Below are 12,893 nucleotides of genomic sequence, written 5' to 3'. Positions count from 1 at the left end.
ATGGCACCACCGGGAGGCGGTGGACCCTAGAAGGCAGGGCACAGTTGGAGGAAGTGAGGGATATGCCTTGGAAGAATAGATTTCTCCCAGGCTCATTCCTCTTGTTTCTTCTGCTTCCTGGCTGCCTCGAGGCAAACAGTTTTCCTCCACTTTGCCCTTCACCATTGTAACCCATCTGCTAGGTCCACATGGCAGACCCCACCCTCTCCCAGGTTGTGGATGAAGAGGTAATGCTTATAGCCAATGGTACTTCCCTAGGTGTGACATAGAGCAAGTTGTTCACAGTGTCTCAGTTATCCTTCTAAAGGATGGTCTTTATTTCAGGGAGCGAGGCCTCTTCCAGGCCATGAGCTGGGGTCCCAGGGGAGCATGCTGGCTTGGGTCTGTTCTGTTTTGAAACAAAGTACTGTTTCGAAGACTTTTATCTATTTTATTTTCTATCAAATTTGAGGAAAGAGGGCTGGAGAGATGGCTCAGAGGTTAAGAACGCTGGCTGCTCTTTCAGAGAACCCAGGCTTGAGTCCCAGAACCCACGGGACAGCTCACATTCATCTGTAACTCCAGTTCTGGGGATCCATTTGGGATTTCAAGGACAGTGCACGCACATGGTACACAGATAATACACGCAGACAAAACACCTATGCACATACAATAAAAATTTTAGTTTTTTGAAATGGTGGTGAATTGCTCATAATGTCCCTTTATTATTCCCTTTCTGTCCATAGAATTAGTGGTCATGAGCCCATTTTCTCTGTTACTATTTTTTAGACATATGTCATATGTATGATTGTTTGCCTGCATGTGTGTCTGGGCACCATGTGTGTGCAGACCAGAAGAGATCATTAGATCACCCAGAACTGGAGTGACAGAGGTTAGGAGCTACTGTGTGGGTGCTGAGACTTAAACCTGGGTCCTCTGCAAGTGCAGCCGGTGTTCTAAGTCACCAAGCTGTCTCTCCAGCCTCCCTCCTCCACATAATAAACCCTGTCATCTTTCTTTCTCTTAACTACTCTACAGTTTTCCCAGTTCCATTGATCTTTTCAAAGATCTTTTCCTTCCATCATTTTATTCCCACACTTTTGGTTTTCCATTTCTAGTTTCATTGCTAGGTGCTCCATTTCTGTGACTTTCCTTCATCTCTGTGTTAGGGGTATATATTGATTTTCTTTTTCTGGCTTCCAAAGGAATCTTCAGTCATTCATTTTAGAACTTTCTCCTGAACATGTGCGGTCACTACTGTACATTTTCTTTGAGCACTGCACTTGCTGTGTGTCATAAGTTTGGTATACTACATTTAAATTTTCACTTATTCAAATACTGTGTGTATATGTCTGTGTGTGTATATATGTGTGAAAGTGTGTGTGCGTGCGTGCGTGCGTGCGTGCGTGCGTGTGTGTGTGTGTGTGTGTGTGTGTGTGTGTGTGTGGTTGCACATGTCCTATCTGAACTGCATGGAGAGGCAGTTGGGATGTTCTCAATCACTCTCCATTTTAATTTTGAGACAGGATTTTAGGCTGAACCTCAAGCTCACTGTTTCACTAGCCTGGCTGGCCCTGTCCCTGCCTTGTCCCTGCTCTCCTAGGGGTTAGAGGAACCAACTTTTACATGGGTGTTGGAGAGCCTAGCTCAGGTTCTCACTTTACTCACTAAGATACTTTTCTGGTCTGAACAATAATTAAGACAGCACAGTCTTAATTACACACGTTCACCCTAGAATTGGGTGGCTGAGGCAAGAGAATCGTGAGTCTGTGGCCAGCCTTGCATGTATAGTAAACTCTCCTCCGTAAAAGGTTTTTAAATTATCTTGTGATTTCTCCTCCACCCCATGTGTTATTTAAAAAATATCATCTTTAACATGGCATATAGCACATACCTTGAATTTCAGCACTCAGGAGGAAGAGGCCTATCTCTGAGTTTGAAGCCAGCCTGGTCTACAGAGAGAGTTCCAGAGCTACACGGAGTAACCCTTTCATGAAAAACCAAAAATAAAAATAAAATGTCATCTTTAATTTCCAAATAGTTGTGTTTTTCCAGCTATTTATTTATTTATTTATTTATTTAATATATGTGAGTACACTGTTACTGTCTCCATGTACACCAGAAGAGGGCATCAGATCTCATTACAGATGGTTGTGAGCCACCATGTGGTTGTCCGGAATTGAACTCAGGAACTCTGGAAGAGCAGCCAGTGCTCTTAACCGCTGAGCCATCTCTCCACCCCTCCAACTATCTTTCTGCAGTTGACTTCTTGTTTAATATCATCATGTCCTGGGAATACCCTTCAAATGACTTTCAATCTTGTGAATTTATTGGTTTGTTTCACAGCATAGAGTGTTGTCTATCCTGATGAGTGTTCCGTGGGTGTTAGCTGTGGTGTTCTTTTCAGAACATTTATAAAGCCATTGGATATGGGTGATTGTGGTGGTTTGAATATGCTTGGCCCAGGGAGTGGCACTATTAGGTGTGACCTTTTTGGAGTGTGTGTGGCTTTGTTGGTGGAAGTGTGTCACTGTGAGGGTGGGCTTTGAAATCCTCCTAGCCACATGGGATGCAATCGTTTCCTGTCTGCCTTTGGATCAAGATGTAGAATTTTTGGCTCCTCCAGCCCCATGGACACTGCCATGCCCCTGCCTTAATGATAATGGATTGAACCTCTCTGAACCTGTAAGCCAGCCCCAATTAAATGTTGTTCTTATAAGAGTTGCTTTGGTCATGGTGTCTCTTCACAGCTTAAACCCTAAGACAGTGATTGACAGTACTGGTGAATACAATACGTTACAATGTAATACAGCCCTGCTGATTTCCTTCCTGCTGCTCTGTCAATCACTCTTGGAGATGTCAGCCTCTAACACCCAATGAGTCGTTTGAAGATTTGTCTTATTCTCCTTAAACTCCCACTGGTTTGTGCCTCACACATGTTGACTCTGTTGGAGGGAGTATATACACTTACTCAATCACACACACATTTATTATTGTTGTTGTTAGATCTTGTTTCAGTTGCTTCGAGACAGGATCTCACACTGTAGCCAGCCTGGGCAGGTGCTTCCTATGTATTTTATACTGGGCTTGACTCATGGCAATCCTCCTGGCTTAGCTTTTCTACTGGTGAGATTATAGACATGAACACCATGACATTTTTTTCAATGGTCATTTTAAATGTGACTACTGCAAATAAACCAGCTAAAAAAGATCGTTGCAGTGGAATTTTTTAATGCAGGGATTTTCATTTATATTTTTGTATAGAATTAACTATTATTATGTTCCTTTAAAAATATGTACTTATATTATTTTTAAATCCGTATTAATATTCCTGTGTGAAGTCTACCTTATTAGAAACAAATGTAGGTACTCCTGGTTTCTTTTAATTTATTCTTATATTTATTTTCCTACAGATATTCTCTACTTGGGTTGTTTGTTTGTTTGTTTGAGACAGGATTTCACTGTATAGTCCTGACTGGTGTAGAACTCACTATGTAAGCCAGATTGGCCTCAAACTCACAGAGGTCCTCCTCAAATGCTAGGATTAAGGTGAACTGCACCACTTCCGACCTAACAATATCAACAACAATAACAAATCAATGGGTGTGTGATTGAATTAGTACAGCCATTCAGCAGTCAAATGCCACAGTGAATGGTTGATACAGTCCATCCAGAAAGTGACCTCTGGAGTAGTTGGGGTCATCTCAACCATCCAGAAAGAAAATGTGTGTGAACTGGGCTGAAAGTGGTGTAGCTAAGCATGGAGAAATCATGTCAATGGGGACCTCTGGTGTAACTAGGCTTGTATACCATTGAAAAGCTGTCTGTCAGTGCCACTGTGCTAATACCAACTGTCCATAAAGTGACACTGGCATCACAGGGCTAGTATCAATCAAAAAGGTGACTTTTATATAGTATTATAACTGGGATAATACCAAGCATCCAGAAATAACTAACTGTTGGTGCAACTGGGCTGTGGTTACCTTCCACAGAAGAACCTGTGGGAGCATTTCACACTTGAACTACAAAAGAGGTGGCTTCCAAGCCCCCTTTGTGCTGGATGACCTGTCTCCCGGGTTTGTTGTTTTGAAAGGGACCTCGTAGAGATAGGCTGGGCAGGAGCTCACTGTGTAACTGAGGTCATTTATACCGGATGCCGACTGGATAGGGACAACTCTGCGTGTGGCTGTGAAGGGTTCTCTTGGCTAGGTAACCGAGGTGTCCGTCCTCAGCGTGGACAGCATTTTCCAGCACGAAGTTCCAAGCTTCGTAAAAAGCAGAAAGCAAGGTGACAGCCAGCACACGGTGCTCTCTGCTTCCTGACTGTGGACTAGCTCTCTCAAGTGCACTGCTGTGCACTGAATCCAGGACCTTATTCTCATTCTTTGTTTGTCTGTTTGCTTGCTGTTTTGTTTGTTTAGTATATATGCATGCATGTGTATGTACCACAGCACGTGTGAGGTCAGAGAACAACTTTCAAGAGAGGGGTCTCTCCTACCACGTGAGTCCTAGTCCTAGGGATTGAACTCAGATTTCAAGTTTGATAACAAGTGCCTTTACCTGCCAAGCCACCTGGTGGGCACAAGTCCCCTGGAACCTTGAGTGAAAACAAACTGTTCCTTCCTTAAGTTGAATGTCAGCTATTTTGTGGCAGCATCACAAAAAGTAACTGGTCAGGCAGTGGTGGAGCACATGCCTTTAATCCCAGAACTCAGGAGGCAGAGGCAGTCTGATCTCTGAGTTTGAGGCCAGCCTGATCTACAAAGTGAGTTCCAGGAAAGTGAGGGATACACAGAGAAACCCTGTCTTAAATGTGCCCCCCCCCCAAAAAAAGAAAAGAAAGCAAAGAAAAGAAAAATGAACTAATACAGTAGACAAGGATGATCTTCCTTCTGGCCCTTCTGCCCCAGACCCTGCGTGCTGGGATTATAGGCATTCTGGGATTGCAGCCATGTAGTACCACCTCTAGTTTAGGGAGTGCTAGGAATCAAATCCAGGGTATTGTGCATATTAGACAAGCACTCTGCCCATTGAGCTGCAGTCCTCACTTTCAGAAGGCGGTGCTTAGAACACAGTCACCATCCACATCATTCTCCCTCTAATCTAATGGTCTACTGTCCAGTCATGTTTCCAACTGTCAGTGAGAGCCACGGTCCACACATTTCACTGTTAAAACATTGCCCATCCTTCATGGCTTCTCTCATAAAGAGTCTAATTTCCTCCCTTCTTCACCATGGCTAGACTCATTGACTCTCTTCAATGGATAGAATATGCTAGAAACCTAAACTGAACATAAGAATTAGCTTCTTCAGCATCCCCTTTCCTAACACACACACACACACACACACACACACACACACACACACACACACAATTATTTGTGGCTGCCCTCACTATAGTCAGATCTGTCTTAGATTTGCATATCTCCTGCCTCTTCTCTGAGTCTCAGGTTGTGTCACCATGCCTAGCTCTCCTTATGTCTTGAGATCCTTGAGTGACATGTGACCAGTCAGTCCACCTTAGAGTCACTACACTGGGGAAGCACATTAGAGAGCCCATGTACAGTAGGGACTGAAGTATGCAACTGCCCAGATAGTACGGAGACTTGGGAAAGCCTTCAAATGACTCCCAATGCCAGCCCTGAGTCATCCCTGCTGACATCAAGTGAAACAGAGATAATGGAACCCACTGGAGTCCGACCTAGTTGCTGAACCATCAGCAAAATGAATGTGGCTGCTGTTTTAACCCGACACCTAGAAGACAAGAGACAGCTGCCCCAATTGAGTCCCGCCTGACTGCAGCTCCACATGGAATAAATGATAAATACACTCCTTCTGGGGAATGCAGCCAGGTCTGCAGCCCACACCATCATTTGGACTTCTGGGTTATTTCCGTAGGCCACTTGGCTGGATTTTCCATCTTCACTGTCACAGAGCTGAGATGGGTTGGTCCCCAGGATAGAAGGTATGAAGACCTTAAAGCTGTGCTGTGAGCAGGGCAGTACCCTACCCCACTGTCTGTCTTGCCATCTTTCGAGAAGATAGGAGGTGGTACCGGGTTTTCTGAAAAGGGACACACATGGTGGCTCTCCCACATGGAGGGGCTGCCCGACTCTTGGTCCCCACAGCCTGTAACCAGCACGTGTTGATCATTTTTGAAGATGTCCTTCACTGTCCCTTTCATCTGCATATCTTCAGTCTGTTCTCTCATGCGGTGTCTTCTCCCTTCTCCTTATCTTGGACGTTCTTCTCAGGAATGCTCCAGCATGTCTCAACTCTGTTACTCTCAGTTCTTGGAACCTTCTTACACGTCCACCATCATATATTCAAACTGCTCACTGGAACTCAGTCACTCTCCTCAGAGCCTGTGGATTGCCATGGGGGCCCAGTGTCCACATTCTTCTGGCCAGAACTGGCAGCACAGAGTTCAGCCCCACACCCCTCCCCCACAGTGTGCCAGAACCACTGGGCCACACTTCCTCTTTGGAATTTCTATCTAGAGGCCCCACTTCTGGCTTCCTTGCCTGGAAGGCAGTGTGCAGGCTGCTCTACTTTTTGATTATTGGTTTGATTGGATCAAGAGCTGCCTGTCAAATTAGGAAAGCATAAGTCTGGGTATGTCTGGGAGGCATTTCCACAAAGGGCTAACTAACTAAAGGGACACCTGCCCTGCCTGTGGGCTGCAGGGTCCCACTGGCTGGCATAGTTACTTTCTCTGCTTCTTGACTGTCATGATGAGAGTCACTCTGCTTCAGCATAACAACACCACTCCCACAGACACAGACACACACACACACACACACACACACACACACACACACACACACACACACACAGAGTGACGAACTGAGCTCTCTTAGCAAGCTGAAATGGAGTTTTCCTCCTTTTCTCTTTATATAGTTCAGGTTCCTAGCCCAGGGAATGGTGCCACCCACAGCCTGAGAGCCCTTTCTCTTGGGTGTTTCTCATAGGGTTAGGGAAAACTAACTCACAGAATGAGATAAGCCAGTGTCATGAGTTGGTTCCTCTGTGTCCCCAGTACGGGCCATTACCAGCTTCCTGCTGAAAGCATGTGTTATTTTCTGCCTGAACCACAGGAACCTGTTCAACCTGAACCAAGGCCAGCCACAATGGCCAGGGGAAGGAAATGGCAGATGAGTGCCTCAGGTGTGTGTGTGTGTGTGTGTGTGTGTGTGTGTGTGTGTTCCCCTAGTTTCAGCCTGTTCATCATGCTCACTGAACCGGCTTCCTTACCTCTCCACTTACTTCCTACTGCCTCCCCAGTGTCCTCTGTGGTCACCCCCATCCCCGCCCCAGGTGAACCACTTTCACTGCCTTCAGGGCCAGCAGTTGGGGATGTCTAACCTAAGTCAGGTACCTGCCATGAGACACATTCTTAATATGCCTGCCGTAAGCGTTCTCCTCAGTTCTCATCCATGCAGATAGAATTGAGTCTCCCTGCAGCAGAGTGGGCAAGCAATGCCAGGGTGGCCAATCAGAACAGTAGGTGATGCCAAGGTAGCCAATCAGAACAAGGGGTGGTGTCATGAGGGCCAATCAGAACAGATGATAGCTCTAGGGTAGCCAATCAATATACTAAAAGTTTCCCGTCTCCGGGGAGCTCAGAGATGGGTATGTGGCCCAACTAGAGCCAACAAGGCCCTCTGAGGATTGTTGGGATGCTGAGATAAAGTCACTGTCCTTTCTGTAGGTGTTTGTCACTTGTACCCCGATAATGGAGGCAGGTGGGGGGTTGGGCATCCATCCTACTTCACAGCCTTGCTTTTGCTGACTCTGAAGACTGCATGTCTGTTCTGACGGTTGCCGTTCTTACCCCATCTTCCATCAATGTTCCCCACCATCAGACTCATGAGTGTTCTGTCTCTGTCTCTGTGTGTGTCTCTCTCTGTCTCTGTCATCCCCCCACCCCCACTTTCTCTCTGAGCTCACCATTGGGCTTATTTTGGTCAATGGATGTTAGTAGCTGGCAAGTGGCCAAGAGCCTGCTCAGTTGAACTCCTTGTACTTCTGCTTTGCAAGGAGAACGTCTCAGGGCTTTCCCATGAGGAAAAGAGACATGGAGAGCAAGGTTACCCTGGTGGTTCTGACTAAAACCAATCTGAAACAGCCAGGCCAGGCAAGAGCCCAGACCAGCCAGTAGTCACTTGACATCTATTACTTTGAGAGCCGCAGCCATGCTGAATACCACCGAGGCTCCCAAGGCATGACATCAGCACAGATACCGCAACCTTCAACTAGGAAGTTGAAGTGATATAGAAATGTAACTGGAAGTCATGTGATAGCTCAGAAGTCACTACTGGTGATGTTTTGATAACAACCTCTCTGCATGTACGTATGCAAATGAATAAGCCACACACAATACTTACATAAAAATATCATCCCAAGCAACTGAAGTACTCATCAACAACTGGTCATTTCTCCTTGTTTGTGAATACAGTTCAGAGGGCAACAAACTGTAGCCTACTGGCCCATCTTCTCTACTGCTCATTTGTAAATGAGAAGTTTGAATAAAGTTTTATTGGTAAAAAGCCACACCCATTCATTCATACATCACCTACAGTTAGTTGCCTTAGCACAATCTTAGTGGGTTTGAGTAGAGGGACTGTATCGGAAGGTAGCCCATGAAGCTTCAATGTTGTTCTCACCAGCACTTGAGAAGGTTTGCTACCCCACCCTAGACAGCCTCCACCACTGCTGGCATTTGGATCTAGATTGGTCCCAAAGGCCCATGTTAGATATCTGCTTTCCAGTGCTTTGAGAGATGCCAGAGCTCTCTGTCTTTCTTGTTGCTGTGAGAAAACGTCACACAAGTGCCCAGTGGAAGAAGGTTGGTTTTGGTTTACGAGGACATCAAGCCAGCAGAAACATGAAGAATTAGCCACACTGCATCTCAGAAAGGAGAGAGGCAAATACTTGTGCTCAGTATTTCTTCTTACAGTCTAGGATTCCATCCCAGGAAATGGTACTGCCCACAGCAACTAACCTAATCAAGATAATCCGCCAGGCATGCCCAGAGGCCTGTGCCTCAGGTGACGACAATTCAGACTGAGCATCACTTTTATATGTATGAGTATTAGCATGAGTATTAGCATGAGTATTAATTACTATGAGTATTAGTACAAGTATTAATTAGTATGAGTATTAATTAGTATGAGTATTGGTATGAATATTAATTAGTATGAGTATTGGTATGAATATTAATTAGTATGAGTATTGGTATGAGTATTAATTAGTATGAGTATTGGTATGAGTATTAATTAGTATGAGTATTAATTAGTATGAGTATTGGTATGAGTATTAATTAGTATGAGTATTGGTATGAGTATTAATTAGTACGAGTATTAATTAGCATGAGTATTAATTAGTATGAATATTGGTATGAGTATTAATTAGTATGAGTATTAATTAGTATGAGTATTGGTATGAGTATTAATTAGTATGAGTATTGGTATGAGTATTAATTAGTATGAGTATTAATTAGTATGAGTATTGGTATGAGTATTAATTAGTATGAGTATTAGTATGAGTATTAATTAGTATGAGTATTAATTAGCATGAGTATTAATTAGTATGAATAATGGTATGAGTATTAATTAGTATGAGTATTGGTATGAGTATTAATTAGTATGAGTATTAGTATGAGTATTAATTAGTATGAGTATTAATTAGTATGAGTATTAGTATGAGTATTAATTAGTATGAGTATTAGTATGAGTATTAATTAGTATGAGTATTAGTATGAGTATTAATTAGTATGAGTGTTAATTAGCATGAGTATTAGTACGAGTATTAATTAGTATGATTATTAATTAGCATGAGTATTAGTACGGGTATTAGTATGAGTATTAATTAGTATGAGTATTAATTAGTATGGGTATTAATTAGTATGAGTATTAGCATGAGTGTGAGGCCTCCTTCACAGGCTCCCAGGTTAAGTGTCTGGTCCTCTTGCCAGTGGCACTATATGGGAGATGGCAGGACCTTTAAAAGGTAGGAAAAGCTAGAGGGAGTACACCGAAGGTAGAATGATGCTTCCGTCTGTTCTGTGAACCCTTCCTCTCTGCTGATCCTGCCACAAAACTTCCTACGGCGATGTTCTGCCTCTGAAACATGAGCCAATATAAATCTTTTCTTTTTGTAAAGTCTAAAGTTTCCTCTTTGGGAAGTTTCCTGTTGGGCATTTGGGCACAGCTCTAAAAACTTACACAAATACAAAAGTTTTAACTTGGAGGATGTTGGCCTCCAGTCTCTTCTTTCCTCTCCTTTGTAGCTTAGCAAAACTCTGCTTGACATGACTTCATCCATGCTCTGAAGGCCCAGGGCCCTTGTACGTGTAAACTTAAATTGTGAGTCAGAAGAGCCCATCCTCCTCCTGAGCTGATTAGGTCGAATGCTGTTACACGATTGGGAAGCTGACTAACACATTGGGTATTTAACCAACCTCTTACTGGTAGTGGCTTAGGTTGTTTGCCGTCTTTTCCTCATTCTAAACCACACTGTGGTGTGTGTCAGAGCACACTTGTCTGCTGGGAAAAACACTGAGGATAGTTGCTGAACTAAAGGGTGTTTCCGCATTTGCTCTTTAAACCCAGTTGTCCTGGGGGATGGCTGAGGGGGTAAAATGCTTACTGTGTAAACCTGACACTCTGTCCTTAATCCAGGGACTTGGTTAAAGGCAGATGGAGAGAACTGTCTCAGTTAGTTTTCTATTGTTGTGAAGGCACCATGACTAGGGCAACTTAAAAAAGAGTTTATTGGAGGCTTACATTTCCAGAGGGTCCATGACCATCTTGGTAGGAAGCATGGCGGCAGGCATGGTGCTGCAGAAGTCGCTGAGAGCTTATGTCTTGAGACTCAATTGTGAAGCAGAGAGAGAGAGATAGACACAGAAAGATGGAGAAGAAAGGAACCAAGGAACTTGGGTATGTGTAGTACTGGTTTAAAGAGAGAAGACTAGGAGCAAGGGAGTGTTCCAGAGGGAGAACTAATCAAGAGGGCAGCTGATAGAAGGGCAGTTCTTTAGCATCAGTACTAGAATAGAAGAGAAAAGAGTAGCCCAAGGGAAGGAACAGAAGGTGGCCAATATGAGCTGAGCTGGACACAAGTGTTAGGACAGGTGGGAAGAGCCGAAAAGTCCATGCGAACTTTAAATCTCTACGTTCCTCCCCAAGCACCTCCTCTTCCTACTCCTTCCTCCTCCTCCCTTTCCACCCCTCTTATTTATTTATTTATTTATTTATTTATTTATTTATGCTTTTGAAACAGGGTTTCTCTGTATAGGTCTGGCTGTCCTGGAACTCATGCTCTAGATCAGGCTAGTCTTGAACTCACAGAGATTCATCTGCCTCTGCTCTCTGAGTGCTAGGATTAAAGGCATGCGCCACCTCTGCCCAGCTTCTCCCTCAGAGTTAAGAGAAACCCCACAGAACAGGAAGCTATAATCTCAGCGGCTTCAGGGAAGAGATAAATGGAGACGAGGGAGAGAGAACGTTGTGCCTGCTTGAGTTAGGACAGGCAGCATGTTCAGTAATGGAGGTCAGCAAGCAGCTGCAGAGTAGATAGGGAGGGAGGCTTCAGAGAAGCAGTGAGAAAGCCTCAGTGTCGGGGAGAACACGCACAGGCTTTGGGCTGGAATCAGGAGCTTTCCCTGCAGATGTCATGACAGACAGGAAAATGATCCTTGAGGAGGTGAGAATAAAAACTAGATTCAGCCCGACTTAGGTGGATTGGATCAAACTTCAGGAGTCTGATGCCAGGAGGTTTATTGCTTATTTAAGCACAGCACAATTTGGAAAAAAAGTTTTCTGGTATGATTCAGTTCCTGGTGCACAAGGAGATGTAATTATATCAAAACTCAACTCAAAATATACATCATTACTGCCAAGAAGATGGGTTTTAGAGAAAAGCTACCTGTATTAGATTCAGAGCAACAACAACAACAACAAATGGCTGAACTAAGAAATCAAAAGGGCTCTCTCTGATCTCTCATTTCTGAAAGGGTTTCAGAGTTGGCTGTGCAACTGGAAAAACTGCAGAAGTAGAAGCACTGGGGAGGCAAAGAGCACTTGAAAAGGCTCAGTTCTGGTGACTGAGCAAGAGAGTGGGAGTTTCTTGCAGGAGGGGGAGAGAAAGAAACTGTGGTGGAGGGCAGCCAGGTCAGAGAAAAGCTGAAAAGAGGGGAGGACAGTCTGATGAAACAGCCCAGTTTGAAGGAAAGGGTTAATCTCAAACGAACCAAGCCACCAGAGTGGGAGAAGGGGTGGCCTGATGTTCTGAGATCATCACCATCAACTTTCCCAGGAGTCATACAGCATATACCTGCTAACAGTGGGGAACAAGGTTATGACAAGATAGATGAATGGCATGTGTGTTAGTTAGGGTTTCATTGCTGTGAAGAGACAATACGACCAAGAATGCTCGTACAAAGAACAGTATTTAATTGGGACTAGCTTATAGGTTCATGGTTTGAAGCAAGGCATCATGCATGCAAACAAGGCACTGGAGAATCTGGGAGTTCTACATCTTGTTCCACAGGCAGCACAAGGGAACTGTCCTCCACAGGCAGCCAGGAGGAGGGTCTCTCAATAATCTGGCCAGACTTGAGCATGTGTATGAGACCTCAAAGCCCCACCTCCACAGTGACGCACTTTTTCTAACAAGGCCACACCGCCTAATAGTGCCACTTCCCGTTGGCCAAGCATTTTCAAACCACCACAGCATCCTATAGAAAGGATAGATCCAAAGCATTTTAAAAGAGGTCATGATTTCATAGAGGATGCACTTACCTTATGTGAAAAACAAATTCTAAATAATTTGGCAACTTAAAATAGAATTATTCCCTAGAAGGGATTGGTGACAGTTGTAATGAGCCTGCTCTGCAATTACAATCATTAA

Source organism: Rattus norvegicus, chromosome 1 (genome assembly GCF_036323735.1).
Source record: "Rattus norvegicus strain BN/NHsdMcwi chromosome 1, GRCr8, whole genome shotgun sequence".
Classification (NCBI taxonomy): Eukaryota; Metazoa; Chordata; class Mammalia; order Rodentia; family Muridae; genus Rattus; species Rattus norvegicus.
The sequence above is the reverse complement of the archived record's forward strand: the minus strand, read 5'-3'. Positions refer to the sequence as shown.